Below are 17,866 nucleotides of genomic sequence, written 5' to 3'. Positions count from 1 at the left end.
CTTAGAGAGTGGAAACTGAGTCCAGTATCTACCATCTTTAGACTACATAATGCCTTTAAGACTTCAAATACCCATCATCAGTCTTTCTATTTGCACCTCTAATTAATCTCACCATTCTGCTTACCCACCTTTCCTGCTTTCCCGGCTGGTTAATTCTCTGTGGCAGGGACCGTCCTGGTCAGGGTGTAGCCATGTCCCTGACCTCCCCATACAAGACAGCAGCATCCCTCTATTCCAGTTGCAGCAACCATTTTTTCAACACCCCCAAATATTGCCTAATGTTCCTTGGTTGGTGTGGGGGTGTTAGAGAACCCCTGCTGTTGTTTTTTCTCTTACCAAAATCCTATGTTCACCTTCATAAGCAGTAGGCCCTTTTTGGCAGAGCACCAGCCCTCATTGGGGCTGGGATCCTGATCTTTGGTCTGAAACATGCAGCCAGGGCTTACCATATTTTGGATGTGCAGGCTGCTGGGGGGCCTGATCTTTGCCAGGGAGGTCTCTCACCATTTTGCTCAGTTGATATTTTGTTCTTTCCTTTATTCCTGAGCTGTTCAGCATGAGGCGACTCAGAAGGAGCATAAGCAGAGATGACCCTAATAGTTGGTGCCAACACAGTTTCTCTGAGAAGTTGAAATCGAGGACTGGTGCCCGCTGAGGAGGTCTGAGGAGAGGAGGACTCAGAGCAGCCAGGTGAGGATTCAGGAGTGCCACTTTCGAGAACAGAACAGTAAAGTGTGTGCTCTGAGTCCGTGGGGGCAGCATCAGGGCGTCCACTCTTGCATGCCATGCTACACTGGAGTCCCATTCTACACCACCTGCCCACACACAGCTCTGCTGAGGCACGAGGCCCCGTGGGTGCAGCACCATCTTCTCCAGGGTATCCTTCCTTGCTGCAGCGTCTTATCTGTGTGCCGCTGCAGGTGTTCCTTAGCAGGGTCTCCATATAGATGACTGCGCTTGAAACATTTCAAATCTCCTCCTATTTCAAACTGCTTTATAAATCCTTGTAGGAGTGACCAATGTATATCATATTACCCCACAATACAGAAAGGAATCTTCATCAGTAATTTAAGTTATAGAAAGTTAAGTTGTTGTAAACTAGGAGATCAAGAGGGGGGCGCCTCATCTATGTGAATCCTGTGACCCCCACAAATATTATAGAAGCAGTATGAGAGGAAGTTCATGGCGACCCCACGCATATTATAGAAGCAATACGGGAGGAAGTTCATGGTGACCCCACGCATATTATAGAAGCAACACAGGAGGAAGTTCATGGTGACCCTACGCGTATTATAGAAGCAATACGGGAGGAAGTTCATGGTGACTCCACGCATATTATAGAAGCAACACGGGAGGAAGTTCATGGCGACCCCACGCATATTATGGAAGCAACACGGGAGGAAGTTCATGGTGACCCTACGCGTATTATAGAAGCAATACGGGAGGAAGTTCATGGTGACTCCACGCATATTATAGAAGCAACACCGGAGGAACTTCATGGCGACCCCACGCATATTATAGAAGCAATACGGGAGGAAGTTCATGGTGACCCCACGCATATTATAGAAGCAATACGGGAGGAAGTTCATGGCGACCTCACGCATATTATAGAAGCAACACGGGAGGAAGTTCATGGTGACCTCACGCATATTATAGAAGCAATACGGGAGGAAGTTCATGGCGACCCCACGCATATTATGGAAGCAATAAGGGAGGAAGTTCATGGTGACTCCACGCATATTATAGAAGCAATACGGGAGGAAGTTCATGGTGACCCCAAGCATATTATAGAAGCAATACGGGAGGAAGTTCATGGCGACCCCACGCATATTATGGAAGCAATAAGGGAGGAAGTTCATGGTGACTCCACGCATATTATAGAAGCAATACGGGAGGAAGATCATGGTGACCCCAAGCATATTATAGAAGCAATACGGGAGGAAGTTCATGGCGACCCCACGCATATTATGGAAGCAATAAGGGAGGAAGTTCATGGTGACTCCACGCATATTATAGAAGCAATACGGGAGGAAGTTCATTGCGACCCCACGCATATTATGGAAGCAATAAGGGAGGAAGTTCATGGCGACCCCACGCATATTATAGAAGCAACACGGGAGGAAGTTCATGGTTACTCCACGCATATTATAGAAGCAATACGGGAGGAAGTTCATGGTGACCTCACGCATATTATAGAAGCAATACGGGAGGAAGTTCATGGTGACTCCACGCATATTATAGAAGCAATACGGGAGGAAGTTCATGGTGACCCCACGCATATTAGAGAAGCAATACGGGAGGAAGTTCATGGTGACCCCAAGCATATTAGAGAAGCAATACGGGAGGAAGTTCATGGTGACTCCACGCATATTATAGAAGCAATACGGGAGGAAGTTCATGGTGACCCCACGCATATAATACAAGTAACACAGGAGGAAGTTCATGGTGACCCCACGCATATTATAGAAGTAACACGGGAGGAAGTTCATGGCGACCAGGGGTAAGGTCTTCAGGAAGAAGTGTGACTTGGTAGGTGGTAAAGTGAATGGCATACTTTTCAAAGCTAGAGGCTCAACCAAGAAGAAAAGATAACAGGGTAGAAATGCCTAGGGGTAGGAAAGGGGAGTGACAGGAGTGATGGGAGAAGCCAGTCCAGGAAGAGCGGGGTCTTCAGCTGAACACCAGGTTTTCGCCAGCGTGAGAAGGTGAATAATTTGAGGAAGAGGTTCTGGATGAAGGGAATTTAGCTCATAAAAGCCTGCGAGCTCCAGGGTGCAGGGGGAAGCTGGGTGTGGGGAAGTAGGGAGGGCAGGAATGGAGTCCCCCCTTCTTGGGACACAGATACACAGCCCCTTGGGATGAGCGCCCGGGCCTGGGTAGTCCCTGGCACTGGCCTCAGATGGGAATGATATGAGAATGTGCGGCCTGTGCTTTAGCCTTGGACGGCTGCTCAACAAACTACCCCCAGACACGGCGTGCCAAAACAGCGATGATGAATAGCTGTCTTCTCATTCGTTTCTGTGGGTCACAGGTTTGGGATCAGCTGAACCTGTGATTCTGGAGCAGCTCTTTGGGGAAGCTGCTATCAACATGCTGGCCAGACTGCAGCCATCGGAGGCTTAGCCAGGATCTGCTTCGAGGGGGTCACCTGGAGGGCTACTGTTGGATGCCCCATTCCTCACCACCCCTGTGTCTCTCTAGCGGTGCTGGGGTGTCCTCTGGCCTCCCCCGGAGCCAGGAGCTAAGTTAGAGTGAGGCAGAAGCTGGGGTAGCTTCATGGCCCGGTTGCCCGCACTCACTTCGGCAGTCAGCCCTACTCAGTGTGGTAGAGGGTCACAAATATGGATGCCACGAGGTGGGGGGTCCCCTGGAGGCTCACCGTGATAAGGAGGTTTGGGGAGTACGTCTGTGAGTTATTGACAGGGGCAAGGAGGGTGGGCTGCTTTGATCAGAGTATTCGGAGGTCCTGTCCTGGACATGTGTAGCGGGAATGGCTTGTGTGACAGAGACTAAGAGGCGTGGAGCACCCCAATCCTGGAGCCCTGGGGCTGCATCTCCCCAGGGACTGCAGACAGGCACGGCTCCAGATGTCCACGAGCTTAGAGGAGAAGCGGGGTTCCGAGGTCCCTTTGCTCTGCCACCCATGGCATTGTCAGGGCTGGAGGAGAATCGCTGCGACCTGGACCAGGCAGGGCTCCCAGGGCCACCCCTTCTCTCTGGGCCCGGGGGGAGGCCAGTGGTGGAGGAGGGGCATCTTGTCTGGACGCCAACCTACAGATGGCGGCAGAAACAGACATGAGGATCCTGAGTCCTGGAGGGGCAGGACTGCAGTTTTATGAACGTCGAATGTTTCCGAAATCTCTTCTGGAGAGCGGACGTGACCCCTGCTGGAGAGAGACAGCTGGAATTAGCCGACAGGGATTTGAGGAAAGTTGGATTCAAGGTCATCCAGGGAGGTGATCAATCAATAGAAAAAATCTCTTTCCACTCTCATAGGGTGGGAAGGGGAAGGTGTTAGCAGCGGGAAAAGACAGGGACATCAGAAAAATTCTTGGTTCAACAAAAAGGGATTATTATCCATAATGGCACTACCATTTTTTCTGAGTTAGGTACTTTTTAAAATGTAACCTTTGAAGTCTACTCCCCAGGTAACTATGCATGATTCATCAGGGCCTTTCTTCTGAAATAACAATGATTAGAAACACCCCTACCCTATGAACAATCACCAAAAAGGTGGGACTATCCATTATTTTTCTTTTCTGTTTTTTTTAAGGATGGGCTTCCTGAATATTCATTCAATTTATGTGCGGATAGGGTAGCCAAGGAGGAAGCTGAGCAAACTAGAGATGCCACCAATACAGTGGGGTTCATCGGAAGTCTCTCGATGGAAAGTTTCAGACGTGGGGAGTTTGCCCACCAGGCTCCAATGCTGTGATTCTTCCAGGGAATGTCTTCTTCAATAACATCTCACTTCCCCCACGAATCATTTCTGATTCTCAGCATTCCACTGGATAATCGCGCCGGATTGTGCTAAAATGCGGTCACGTAAAGATATATATGAAATCCTCAACATCCTTGAGGTGCCTTGTCTTGTATTTTTATTTAATTGCTTTCGACTTGTAACAATGGGGAAGTACTGAGCTGTGGAGAACAGCAGTGGCCGGAACCGCAGACGATATATCTATTATCTCGCGTGCATGAAGGTCGTCGACCTATGACAGTTGGAGTAGCAGAAACATTAGAAATCATGTGCAATTTAATCTTTACACAAATAAAGGAAAACTATCACAATGCCTGAATAATGAAGACTCCCAGAGAAAAAAGAAAGGCCTGTCCCCGAGGATGCTCTTCATTTTCTCTCCTGGACTCAGCGCGGCGCGCACCCGGCGAGATTCACTCCGCGCTGACACACGTATTAATGGTATTCTGGCTGGAAGAGAGTGGATGTTCTCCGGTGATTGCCCGTGCAGCTGTGACTCAGTTCTCCTCTCTCTCACTCATTACTGCCTCGTGTCAACTCCCGGAGACCATTGTTCCCTGAAAAACTGTCATCCAGAGTGAAATTAACTGTTTTCCCTTCTATTTCAACTAAGAATGTTTCATGTCCCTTACTTTTCAGAATACACTGCAGTTTCCTAAATCTTTTAGAAAGTTACAAAGACAAGACACACGGGTTCTAAGCCAACATGAAAAGAAAGTTCAAACACAACTCTGAGAATTATAAATTGGGGGTGTTTGAGGCAGAAGTAAAATGTCCAGATGCCCTGGTGTGTGACAACAAGGAATGCTTAATGCATGAGCTGCCTTAGAAGGTTTGAGATGCAGCAGGAGGAAGTGGGGGGTGCACTCAGCCTAGATCATGTTGGAGCATTCCTCTCTGTGCACGGCCCCTGGACCAGGTGTTTGGTGGGCATTCAGGAAAACGCTGCCCCTCCATGGAGCAGGAGCAGGATTCAGCCTTGATCATGTAGGAGAATTCCTCTCCATGTACAGCCCCTGGACCAGGCGCTCGGTGCGCATTCTGGAAAGCACTCCCCTCCAGCAGGAGCAGGATTCAGGGAAGACACAGAATCTCTCTGCCTGCATCAGCCTACCCTTTCTACGGGACAGAGACAAAAAGGAGGAACCCCCTCAGGCCACACAGCATTCCAGCCACTACTACAGAAGACTCCACACAACCCTAAAATGGGAATAAAGGGTCACGGTAGAACCCGGTAGGAGAACGGCATGGCAGGAGAAAGAGCAAAGACCAATCAGAGGCAGGTGGTTCCTTTAAAGCCTCACTTTTGTCCTATTTAACTACATCATTAACTGTAAGATAACTTTAGATTTACAAAAATGTTAGAAAAGGACCTGCCTAGCCTCCACCCCACCCTCCTATTGTCAGCGCCTCTGGTTATGAGGGTGTGTTTGCCACAACTGAGGAAGCGGCACTGGGCCAGTGGTGTCAGCTACGCTCACCTTTATCTGGATTTCATTAGGTTTTCCCTAATGCCCCTTCCTGGTCCGGGATCCCACCAAGGACACCACCTCATTCCTAGTTGTTGTGGCTCCTTCAGATCTTCTTTGCTGTGAGAGTTTCTCAGACTTACCTTGTTCTTGATGGCCTTGACAGTTTTGAGAGATACCAGTCAGGTATTTTGTAGAATGGCCTTTAACTGGAATTGGTCTGATGGTTTTTTCAGGATCTACCCCTCTCCCTTTTTCACATTGTGATATGTGCATGTAAGCCTACCTGTGTACATGCCTCAATCTCTAATTATCATCTATCTATCTATCATCTATCTATCTATCTATCTATCTATCTATCATCTATCATCTATCTATCTATCATCTATCTATTGGTCTATCAGTCTCTGTCTGTCTATCTACCTACCTATCTCTCTGTCTGTCTATATATCATCTATTTCTATCTCTATCTATACATTTACCTCTATTTATCTGTCATCTACCTTTCTCTATTATCTATCTCTATGTATCAACTATCCATATCTATCTCTATTGATTATCTATCATCTATATCTATCTATGTATCTCTTTGTATGTCTGCCTATATATTATCTATTTCTGTCTCTGTCTATACATTTACCTCTATCTATACATTTGCCTCTGTTTATCTTTCATCTACCTTTCTCTATTATCTAACTCCATGTATCAACCATGCATATCTATTAATTATCTATTCTCTGTCTATCATCTATCAATCATCTATCTTTTCCTCTAACCACCCCCTCCAACAGTGAGAAACTTGGGTTCCACCATCCACCATCCATTTTTTGGTAATTTGTTTAATCTCTGTATACAAGTGCAGGATTTTGATGAGAAACTACCGTGCCAATAAACACTTTGGGCAGTGGCTCTCGGTGCCTCCTGCTCCCCGCTTGCTCCTGGTACATCCCAGTACAAGATGCTCTGACCCCACAGTCATGCTACGCTCACAGAAGGTGCCTGGGCCCTTGCTTTTGGCACAGTCCCTGTGCGCCATTTCTGGGAGGAGAGCCATGGCATGTGCCTCCGTCAGGCACGTATATAAAAGGCAGATGGGTCCTGCGTCTGCAGCCGCCATCCAGCACCAGCCACCCCACCCTGCACAGCTGTGCCACCCTCCCCAGGCAGCCTCGCCAGGGCCCTGCTGGCCCTGCCCCCCACACCCTGCCCAGTTCAAATTAATCCCATCACACCGTGCTGTCCACACAGCCCTGCCACAAATTGCTTTCAGTCCTTTTTCGTGAATTAGTTATAATGGTCGTGTTTATTTAAATTTCAGCTAACCAGCATCCTAAAACTATTGAAGCTTTATATGTATGTATTTTGCTTTGTTTTCATGCCAGGCTGATTAGAAATTACCTCTTACTAGAAACCGAATGTAAATGGAGGGACTCATTTGCCAAATAGAAAGTGTGTTTTTTTTTAATTTGTTTGTTTTGTTTTCCCTCTTTGAAGTGGACATTTTCCTCATGTGATTAGACAAAAAGAATGAGGCTGTGGTGTGCATTTCTGAGAGAAATATGGAGCAGCTCTGACGGGGGAGGGCTCGGGCTTTGCGTGAAGAATTTAACGATGGTGACTCTCCATGAAGGCGCCAAATCGCTAACAGAAGCAGATACTTTCTTAAGTCTACTTGTCCTTCTCCATCAGTGTTCTGAGACGTGTAATTATTGTATTAATGTGTATGTTTAGCTACTTCTATCCTAAAATGGCTCTTGAGCATAAAAGAATTGCACTTCAAAAAATGAAAAGCTTTATAGAGCCATTTACTATATCAAGTGTGTTATTCTTTGTTTATTTCCAAATAAACTACCATTCAAGCAATGGCTTTTCAAGATAGCCTATCAGTCCTAGTTTCTTTCTGACTTAAGAATATACATAAAATATATTGCTACAAATTCCAATCAATTTAATCATCATCAAAAGTAATAAGCTTCCACATTTGCAGTATCAAAGGCCATTAATATCAGTTTTGAATATCAGAATTCATTAAGTTCATGTGAATGACCTTTCTCGTGCTAGATGCATCAGGCCCCTCCTGAAGTCCCCGACAGCACGCTGTTCATTTAGTTGTGAATTCTAAGGCAAAGACTTTGACTCTGGGCCATGCATTTAATTAGGGAGGGGAAAACTACCCTCTACTAGAATATCACTGAAGGAAGAAATAGAAGCTCTGAAATGTCCCTTCTCAATAATGTTGGGAAAGGAAGGTTGGGACATTCATCCCCATGACAACTTTTAGAAAGCATAAGTATCCAATTGCTAACATTGATTGCTTATATTATAGAATTAGTTTAATTTTTTATGGTGTCTAAAATATGGTCAAGTCAGAACAGTAAGTTCTAATTTTGAGTTCTGCTCCGCTCCGAAGCAGAAGGAGAGTGCATGAGATTATATAAAGACTCAGAGCAGAGATACAGCTCCTCCTGCACCAGAGAAATGCAGCTCCGTGAGCCCCGATGGAGCCAGCATGCTCCTGGGTGCTGAGGAGCAGGCAGAGGCACCCAGGATGGTGGTCCCCAAGGAGAACGGAGGCACAGAACAACGCATGAGGGGCCACATGACTTAGGGCCAGGATCGGTCACTCAGCCAGCAAAAACACTGGAAGAAAACAAAACAACTTCAGACTCTATGCTGCATTTCCGTAATATATCTGCCCAAAGACTGGACAACAAAGGAAAAGGAGGCTGATGAGGAAACGAAAGGATCCATGGTTCTTGGCTCGCTGGGTGGCTCATCAACAAAGCCCCAGCATCACTCCTGGCAGATGCCCTAGCCTGGCCTGGGCTGGGATGGGCAAAATTCACCATGGGACTCTTGTTCAAGAGAGGGAGATCAAAGCCAGAAACACTTACCCAGAATGGCCATGCAGACTAAAATTCCAATTCTAAAAATACTTTTAAAATCTAACGTACAACAAAGGAAAGCTGGACAAATATTTAAAAAAGGATGAAAGGGCAAGAAAAATTCAACCCACGACCTCAAGGCGATTATAATCTGTGTTCTGCTGCTGCCCAGAGCCGCTTCAGTCTTCAGCTCAGAGTCTACCAGACACCAAAATGCAACTGAACACTCCGTTCATACTTGTTCTTCTAATTAGCTGCCTCTTCCATTTGATTAATATTGCCTCCTAATTTAATTGTAAATTGTATTTCTGGTTTATATTTCTCTTCTCCCTCCTGTTGTACCTGGTGACCATCTTCATTAATCATATTGTAGCTTTTTAATGAATCTCATATGCCAATTTATGGTGAACAAGACTTGATATGAAGGCCTCTTCATCAAATCATTCATAATCTTGTAACTATTGGTTTATTTTCTGTAACGACCTATAAATGTACACCAAAAAAATGAAAGATTCCCCCTAAAATGTAATGGGGCAGAACTTTGTTTACATAGATTTCTGAGGATGGGTTGAGACGCCAAATTCCGCTTGTGTTTGGAATTTCTATTTCACTGGACTTAGTGAGGGCGCCCATGTTTTGCAATCCTGTGCTCTAGAATCTATCATAAACAGATTCTTCTAATTGTTTGACATTAAACTGCAAATTTGTGTTTTTGTGTCTGCTCAAATATAAAATGTCTTTGGAAAAAATACAGAGAATGGTTCGTTAGAGCTGCTTCTACTCTTGTGTCTAAGTCCAAATGGCCAATTGAGGAGGACATCTCTGAATACACACCCCAGGCAGCAGGACCAAATTCAAGATTTCTGATTCTGCTGGCTGGGAAGTAACCCAACATATCAGGCACCAAACGGGCTTGCTTTTGTGTTTTTTCATTTCCATTCCTTGGCAGAATCTCTTTTATCTTTGACTCCCCTCACATTCCAGCCTCTTTGTTTTCATAAGTGGAATGGCATTTGTAGGCTAAGCCAAGGACAAAAAGGGAGGCTGTGTGGGGTCACGTTGCGACATAGCGGCTACCCACAATGTCTTTGGCATCCCAAATAGAAATTTCCAACGGCAAATATCCAGGCATGCTTGAAATCCATAAGCATGCACTCTGCCTCGTTGCGCTTCCACACGACATTGTTTCTCCTTGACACATCGCAAGCCTCAAATCAATGCTGATAGACACAAGAACCCTCTGGCATCCCCTGTGATCTAGGATTTCCCGCGATGTTACTTGCTGCTCTAATTACTCTTTCTTCATGCAAAATATTATAAGTGGTTTGGTTAAGCGCACCCTAAACTGGCCACGTTGCTGTCCTTATAAAAATAAACAAGTGCTCCGTTTTTTACACCTCTAAACATGACTTTTCTTTGGAAATGTAGATCCACAGAGTCTCTGGATAACAATAGAATGAAGGCCACTGTCTTGAGTCAGGATTCTCAAGGAAAAGTGATGCAAACCTCACAGCCAAGATCATGGTGTTTGCACCAGAAAAGGTCTGGGAAGGGACAGATGGGGCAGTCCACAGGCTGGATGAAGCCCCCAGAGTCACTCAGCCATCATCTGGTTTGCAGCCCTCCTAGTCAGCATTTCACCTCCAAGGGTGTGGGGGCCATGTCCACCCGGCCTTTCCCCAGCTTCTTACCTGGATGGGGGAGGTGGGAACCATGCTCCTCACTCTTCTCATGGTGCCACCGTGGAGAATTGCTAATAAAAGTAATCAGTAAGCACTTGGGTTACTAAAGAGTAGGGCTATGATGTCAGCATAAATAATGAGATACTGAGATCACTGGCACCGGGGCAGACATGTTCAAAAGCTGTCCCCGAGCCATGCCACTGTACTCAGGGAAACCAGAGCCCTGCTCCACATGGGAGGAAAGCAAGAAATCCTAAACAGCCCTGTTTCCCTATGCCAGTCACAGACAGCCTGAAATAGAATAAAAAGGAAGAACCAGGCTTCCAGTTTGTTTCCATCAGGATTTGTCATTGCAAACCTCGGAAATCAACTCAAGCTAATTTAAATAGACGATAACTTCCCAGAAGACAGTGGGTTACAGAATCATGGGGGTAATCAAGACTAGAGGTGGCAGAGCAGGCAGACAGACAAGGACCTGCTCCTGGGAGAGAAGACAGCCACCAGCACCTGCCCCTGGGAAGAAAGTCAGCCACCAGCATCTGCATCTGCCCCTGGGAGGGAAGACAGCCTCCAGGAACTGTTCCTGGGAGAGAAGACATCCACCGGCACCTGCCCCTGGGAGGGAAGACAGCCACCAGGACCTGCTCCTGGGAGGGAAGACAGCCTCCAGCATCTGCCCCTGGGAGGGAAGACAGCCACCAGCATCTGCCCCTGGGAGGGAAGACAGCCACCAGCATCTGCCCCTGGGAGGGAAGACAGCCACCAGCATCTGCCCCTGGGAGGGAAGACAGCCACCAGCATCTGCCCCTGGGAGGGAAGACAGCCACCAGCATCTGCCCCTGGGAGGGAAGACAGCCTCCAGCATCTACCCCTGGGAGGGAAGACAGTCATCAGCATCTGCCCCTCCCAGAATCTGCTCCTGGGAGGGAAGACACAGTTGTCAGCGCAGCTGGGCAAAGACGCTGTGCCTCTCATCGGGCACTGCCAGCCGAGAGCTGGACCCTCCCAGGCTGTGGTGGCGAGCACTTTGGCCAGCTCAGAGCCAAAGGTGGGCTGTGTTCTTCTGACGCAGAGGCCAGGTCGCATGACTGCACTGAGCTGTGAGCATGACTTGAGAGGGGAGCCGGCTTGTCTGACAGAAAGGAGGTCAGGTCGCACTGGGAAGGTTGAAGGGGGCTGGGGCTCAAGGAATGAGGACCATGAGGGACCACTTAGGTCACTTCCCTCGGGCACACAGGTGTCACTTATCAATGCACACAAGGAGTGTGTCTGTGGGAGCCGTGTCCCCTGTATCCAAACCACCTGATGAAACAAGCTCACGGGCAGGGCTGCGTGGGTGTGATGAGGCCACCGAGCCATCAGGCTGCAGCTCTACCTGGAGCTTGGCATCGGGCACTGTGAGGCCGAATTCTGATTCTTTGTGAATTTCGCAGGTATCTTGGCTTCCTAAGGCTGTCATAACAAGGTGCCACAATCTGGGAGCTGTAAAACAACAGGAATGTATTCTCTCCTCATTCTGCAGGCCAGAAGTCTGACTTCCCCATGTCAGTAGTGCTGTGGTCCCTCCAGAGGCTTTGGGGTTGACCCTTCCTCATTTCCTCCACTGTCCAGGACCCCCAGTGGTCTGATGCCTGGCATTCCTCGGCTCCTGGCTGCATCCCTGCCATCTCTGCCTCTATAATCCCATGTCCTCATCCTTCACTCTGCACCTCTGTTTAGAAGACATCCCCATGATTGGATTTAGGGCCAGCCTCATCCAGCATGACCTCCTCTTAACCCAACTGCACGTGTGCAGACCCTGTTTCTAATTAGGTTACATGCACAGCTTCTGGGTGTGCGTGTTTCTGGGGACCCTATTCAGCCCAGTGCACCTCGTTATGAAGAGCACCCTGGGGAGCGAGTTTGGAGACCTGAGTCGAGGTCCTGGCTTCCACAGGGCTTATACCTTCAGGCTTCACTGCACCATGTGGGCACTGAGGCAAGTGATACCCCAGGTCCTTAAGCACTGTTGCTCTGTGATTCTGTGGACTCACTGGGCTCAGCTAAGGTCTCTGCCCTCTTCTGTAAGTGCTAGCATGCAAACTAGCTGTCTTAGTCTGCTTGCTCTTCCATAATAAAATAGCACAGACTGGGCAGCTTAAACAACATAAATCTACTTATTTATTCATTTATTTATTCGAGTCAGGGTCTCTCTCTGTCAACCAGTCTGAGTGCAGTGGTGCAATCTCAGCTCACTGTAGCCTTGACCTCCCAGGTTAAGATGATCCTCCCCTCTCAGCCTCCTGAGGAGCTGGGACCACAGATGCACACCACCACACCTGGCTAGTATTTTGCATTTTTTCTAGAGACAGGGTTTCACCATGTTGCCCAGGCTGGTCTGGAACTCCTGGGCTCAAACAATCCACCTGCCTCAGCCTCCCAAACAAATTTATTTTCTCAGTTCCAAAGGCTGAAAGTCCAAGCTCGTGGTGCTGTGGGGCTGGTTTCCCGGTAGCCTCTCTCCTTGGCTTGTGGATGGCACCCGCTGGCTGCACCTGCACATGGCCTTTCCTCTGTGTGCCGCCCTTGGTGACTCTGTGTGCCCAGAGTTCCCTTCTCATAAGGACACCAGCCAGACTGGCTATGGGCCCCTACCAACAGCTTCACTTTAACTTACCCACCACTTTAACAGCCCTATCTCCAAATACAGCTGCCTTCTGAGGTACTGGGGGTCAGGCCTTCAACCTGGGAATTCGGGGGACAGAATTCAGCCCATGCCTGTGGCACTCCTGCTTTCCCAACACCCCCTGCTGCTCGCAGCCTTTGGGTGTTGCAACAGCCCAAACACACTTTTTAAAAAATCTAGAAATCCCCCAAGTTGTGTGATCTATGCGTGACATTGTCATGCTCCATGAGAATCATTCCATGCGCAAATAAACACATGTGCTGAGCACGCCATCAACAAGCGACGAGTGCAGAGGGCTGGGGTTGTATGACCCACACAAAACAGAGATGGCCTGGCACCATGGCACAGCGTTTCTGGAATCCTGGCAACACTGAGCAAAGGGTTCTGTTTTCAATTTGGTTTTTTTGAACCATATTACTTTTTAAAGTGATGTTGGTATATTATGAAAAGATGAAGCATACTACTTTGAAGAGTTGTTTCTGGAACAAATCCTGATTTACACATGGCCAAACCCAATTCTCTGACCTGAGTGGGTCAACCCTTGGCTGCAGACCACCAGCAGGAGGAAGAATGAACAAATGGAATGCAGACACTGGACGGGCATGGCCCTGGCCCTGGTCTCTTATTCCAGCCTCGAACCTCTCTCTTCTCCTCCACTGGAGAGGGTCGAGGGAATCCCCTAGCCTCTGAGAGTTGACCCCTGACATATGGGAGTTAAGCTGGCCTCGTGCATCATGCTGGGAGGATAACTATCATGCCAGCCACGCCAGCCTCAGCAGCCCTGGACCAGAGCTCAGGTCCTTTAGGTGATTGCCAGCTCCAGCCCAGGCTCCTGTCCCTCAGAGGAGAGTCAGTTCCTCAACATTTACCCTCTCCTCTCCCTTTCCACCCCACCCCCTCTGCTGTGAGCAGGATTTTAAGAAGAATGGGATTATTTATCTCTTATTTCCTGATTTGTGACTCTCAAAATCCACCATGAGAAGTGTGACACATATTCTTAAGGAGATAATTTTCATGAACCAAATCATCTGGAGTACAATGTCAGTAATGCTTTTGTTACCTCGTGCCAACCAATAAAATATACCCATTTCCAACCCCTAACAAAATCTGTAGGTCTTTGTTTTATTAAAAGTTAGAATATTTCAATAACATTTCACAGAAAACTCCCTCAATACACATGCAATATTTTTCCAACCTAATGAAATTAGATAATCACAAATAGAACTTGAAGAAATTGGCTTTAACTTCCCTATCATCTTTTCTTAATTATTTCATACAGATAAGGAATTATTCTTAAAGGTAAACACTATACATTCTGTCAGCTTTCATACAGTTTCATTTTGAAAAATACCTAACTATGAAATTCAATACTTTGTGGAGCTGATCACCAGTGTTATGGGCTCAACTTGTCTCCCCAAAGTTCACATGCTGGAGCCCTAAGCCCTGATGTGAGGGTGTTTGGAGGTGGGGTCTTTGGGAGGGAGGTGGTTCGTGTTAGATGATGTCATGAGGGTGGGCCCCATGTCAATGGGAGTAGTGCCCTTATCAGAAGAGATGCCAGAAGGTGTCAGCTCTCTTCTCTGCCATGTGAGGATGCAGCAAGAAGGTGGCCATCTGCAAGCCAGGAAGAGAGCCCTCACTGGAGGATGCAGCGAGAAGGTGGCCGTCTGCAAGCCAGGAAGAGAGCCCTCACTGGAGGATGCAGCGAGAAGGTGGCCGTCTGCAAGCCAGGAAGAGAGCCCTCACTGGAAAGCAACTCTGCCAGACCTTGATCTAGGACATCCAGCCTCCAGAACTGTTGTTAAAGCCACCTAGCATATGGTATTTTGTTACAGTAGCCCCAGCAGATTATGACAACCGGGATTTAATGGCATTCACTAATTCAGTCATTCTCTAATAGACTTATTCATATTTCAGCATATATATACACACACATTATCCCTGTCCCTCATCTGGGTATAGAAACTAACAATGTGGAAAACAGCTCTGACAGTTCTGATTGTTTCTTTTCTTTTCTCCTTTTTTTTTTTTTTTTTTGAGACAGAGTCTCACTCACTCTGTTGCCCATGCTGGAGTGCAGTGGCACAATCTCAGCTCACTGCAACCTCTGCCACCTGAGGTCAAGCGATTCTCCTGCCTCAGCCTCCTGAGTAGCTGGGATTATAGGTACCCGCCACCACACCTGGCTAATTTGTGTGTGCGTGTGTGTGTGTGTGTGTGTGTGTTTTTAGTAGAGATGGGGTTTCACCATGTTGGCCAGGCTGGCCTCAAACTCCTGACCTCAAGTGATCTGCCTGCCTCAGCCTCCCAAACTGCTGGGATTATGGGCATGAGCCGCCGTGCCTGAGCTGTTTCTAATTTTATTTAAATCCATTTTCCTTTGAGCCCTGTGTCCAACAGCTGAAATTATAGATTAAGAATCCTGAAACTTTTTAAAGGGACTTTTAGATTGTGAGAGCCACACTTGATAGCCCCAAGACTATACTGGTATCAGCAGTTAGTTTTCTTTTTTATATGGCTCAGGAGCCAGGGGAGGGAGAATTATTCAGCCCCTGGGGAAGGCATTGTGTTTCCCTGTCTGGTTTCTTTCACCAATCTTAGGGACATGCTGTGTCACCTCTCACCCCTCGTGACAACAATCACATCCACACACTTCCTTCTGACTACTCCCCTCCCTTCAGCTACACTGCCACCTCTTCCAGAACATTCTTCACTAGGCTCTTTGGAATGAGGTCGATCCTCATGGTCTGCCCTCTCCTGCTTACCATTCAAGACCTTTACAGAACACCCCATGGCCCCAGAGTTATACATTTTAGTATAAACTTCCTTTCACTTCAGCATAAGACACAATCTTCTTTCCACAAAGAGAAAATGAAATTGCTTCTTATTTTTATGTTTTACTTAAGAGGATATCACGAATTTAGTTCTCCTTTTCACAAAAATGTGAGTGGCTGTACAATTAATCAACCAGTGAAACTGTATTCATATTCCATTTAGATTGTTTCTTTCTATTCTTTTTTCTAAGACTATAGATGAGCCTGAGATGAAAATCACTGTAGGTAAGTTTTTATAAGTAAAATTGTTGGGATGTTTGCATGTTTTTAAACTTTTGATATCTATTTATTGTCAAATTACCCTCTAAAGCCTGTATCGCCTCACGCAACCATTTCACCAACAGTGAATGTTTCTGCTGACCTTTGACAAGACGATATATTTCCTGTAAAATAACTCCGTTAGAGATTTAAACCCTTAAAAATCATCCTTTTAGTTAAATTGTGCTTTATTTTGTTAGAGTAGAGCTTGGATGTGTAAAACTTATTCGGCTTCTTCTCTTGTAAATTGTCTGTATATAGCATGCACATGCTTTTCAGCTGCGGCGACATAGTTTGGAGGTGATTGCACATTCTACTTAAGAGAATAAGTTTTGAATCTAGACCAGCCTGAGTTTGCCAGCCGGGGGCTGTGTTTGACTATGGGGAAGTTACAGGATCTCCCCAAGTTCCATTTTATCCCTAAAGTGGGTGAACATTTTGATGTGTTATCAGGATTAAATGTGATAATGAAACGTTTATGACACGACTGGCCACTTGATGTCAATTACTTTATTTGGTGAACATTTATTTAGGTTTTATTTTGCATTGACCACTTTCTTAGGTGCTAGGTGAGCCTGGGTGAGCAGAGGACAGAGCCTGCCCAGGTCCACAGACCTTTCCTCATGAGGGACACTCACTTCTGTCCATTATTTTGCTTCTATTTTTTTTTTCTAACACAGTCTTCATATACTGATCTCTGTTTATTTCTCAGCCTCCTCCATCCCCCATTGACATATTAAAAGGGTAGTTTACAGGGAAACTGCAGACTTTGGATAACCCAGCCTTGGCTTGTCTCAGTTCGGTCACTCACCAGCTCTGCGAGGTGAAGAAATTACCTCTCTGTAATGTGGCTCTGTTCATGCAATGAGAGTCTCATGATTCGCTTACCACTCCCTCCTGGTTCTTGGGCTCTTCTCCTGCCCCTAAGCTACTACTCTTCAGCCCCTCTCTGTCTCCTTCAGGAATGTCCACCTGGCTTCTGATCCTGAGCCCTACTTCTTACCCTTGCTGTAGATCCTGTTTATTCCCATGGCTTCACATTCATATTTTAAGATTCCATCAGGAACCTTTACCTGGGTGTCCAAGAAACACCTGAACTATAGTTTTCTATCTCCCCCTCTTCTCTGGACCCAATTAAATATACCCTCATCTATTATGTTCTTATTCTCAGCAAGGGATCATCTGGTTGCTCCAGCTAGAAAGCCATCTCTGATTTTTCTTTTCCCTGAAGATTGGGCAGACACGTTTACCCCCACCATGTTCAGCATCTGTTACCTCCTCAGTATCCCTGGACTATCAGCAAACCTCAAGATAATTGCTCCAATCTGAGCTTCTCCCCACCACCAGAATTATCTGTCTGTGGCACATTTCAATACAACCATCACATGTTATGCTAAAACAGCTAGGGTGCGTGTCCCAGCATGCTGCTGTGAGTCTCTGAAGACAGAGCCCATATGTGCTTTCCATTCGTAACTGCAAATATTGATAAATAGGATTGTTTCATGTGTTGTGTGCTGCAAAACTTCTCAAACCTCAACATCCAATCAGACATACCGTGTGTAGTGGACACACAACAAATGGTTTTGGAAGCAT

The sequence above is a fragment of the Pan troglodytes genome, chromosome 17, assembly GCF_028858775.2.
Source record: "Pan troglodytes isolate AG18354 chromosome 17, NHGRI_mPanTro3-v2.0_pri, whole genome shotgun sequence".
NCBI lineage: Eukaryota > Metazoa > Chordata > Mammalia > Primates > Hominidae > Pan > Pan troglodytes.
Note: the sequence above shows the minus strand (reverse complement) of the source record.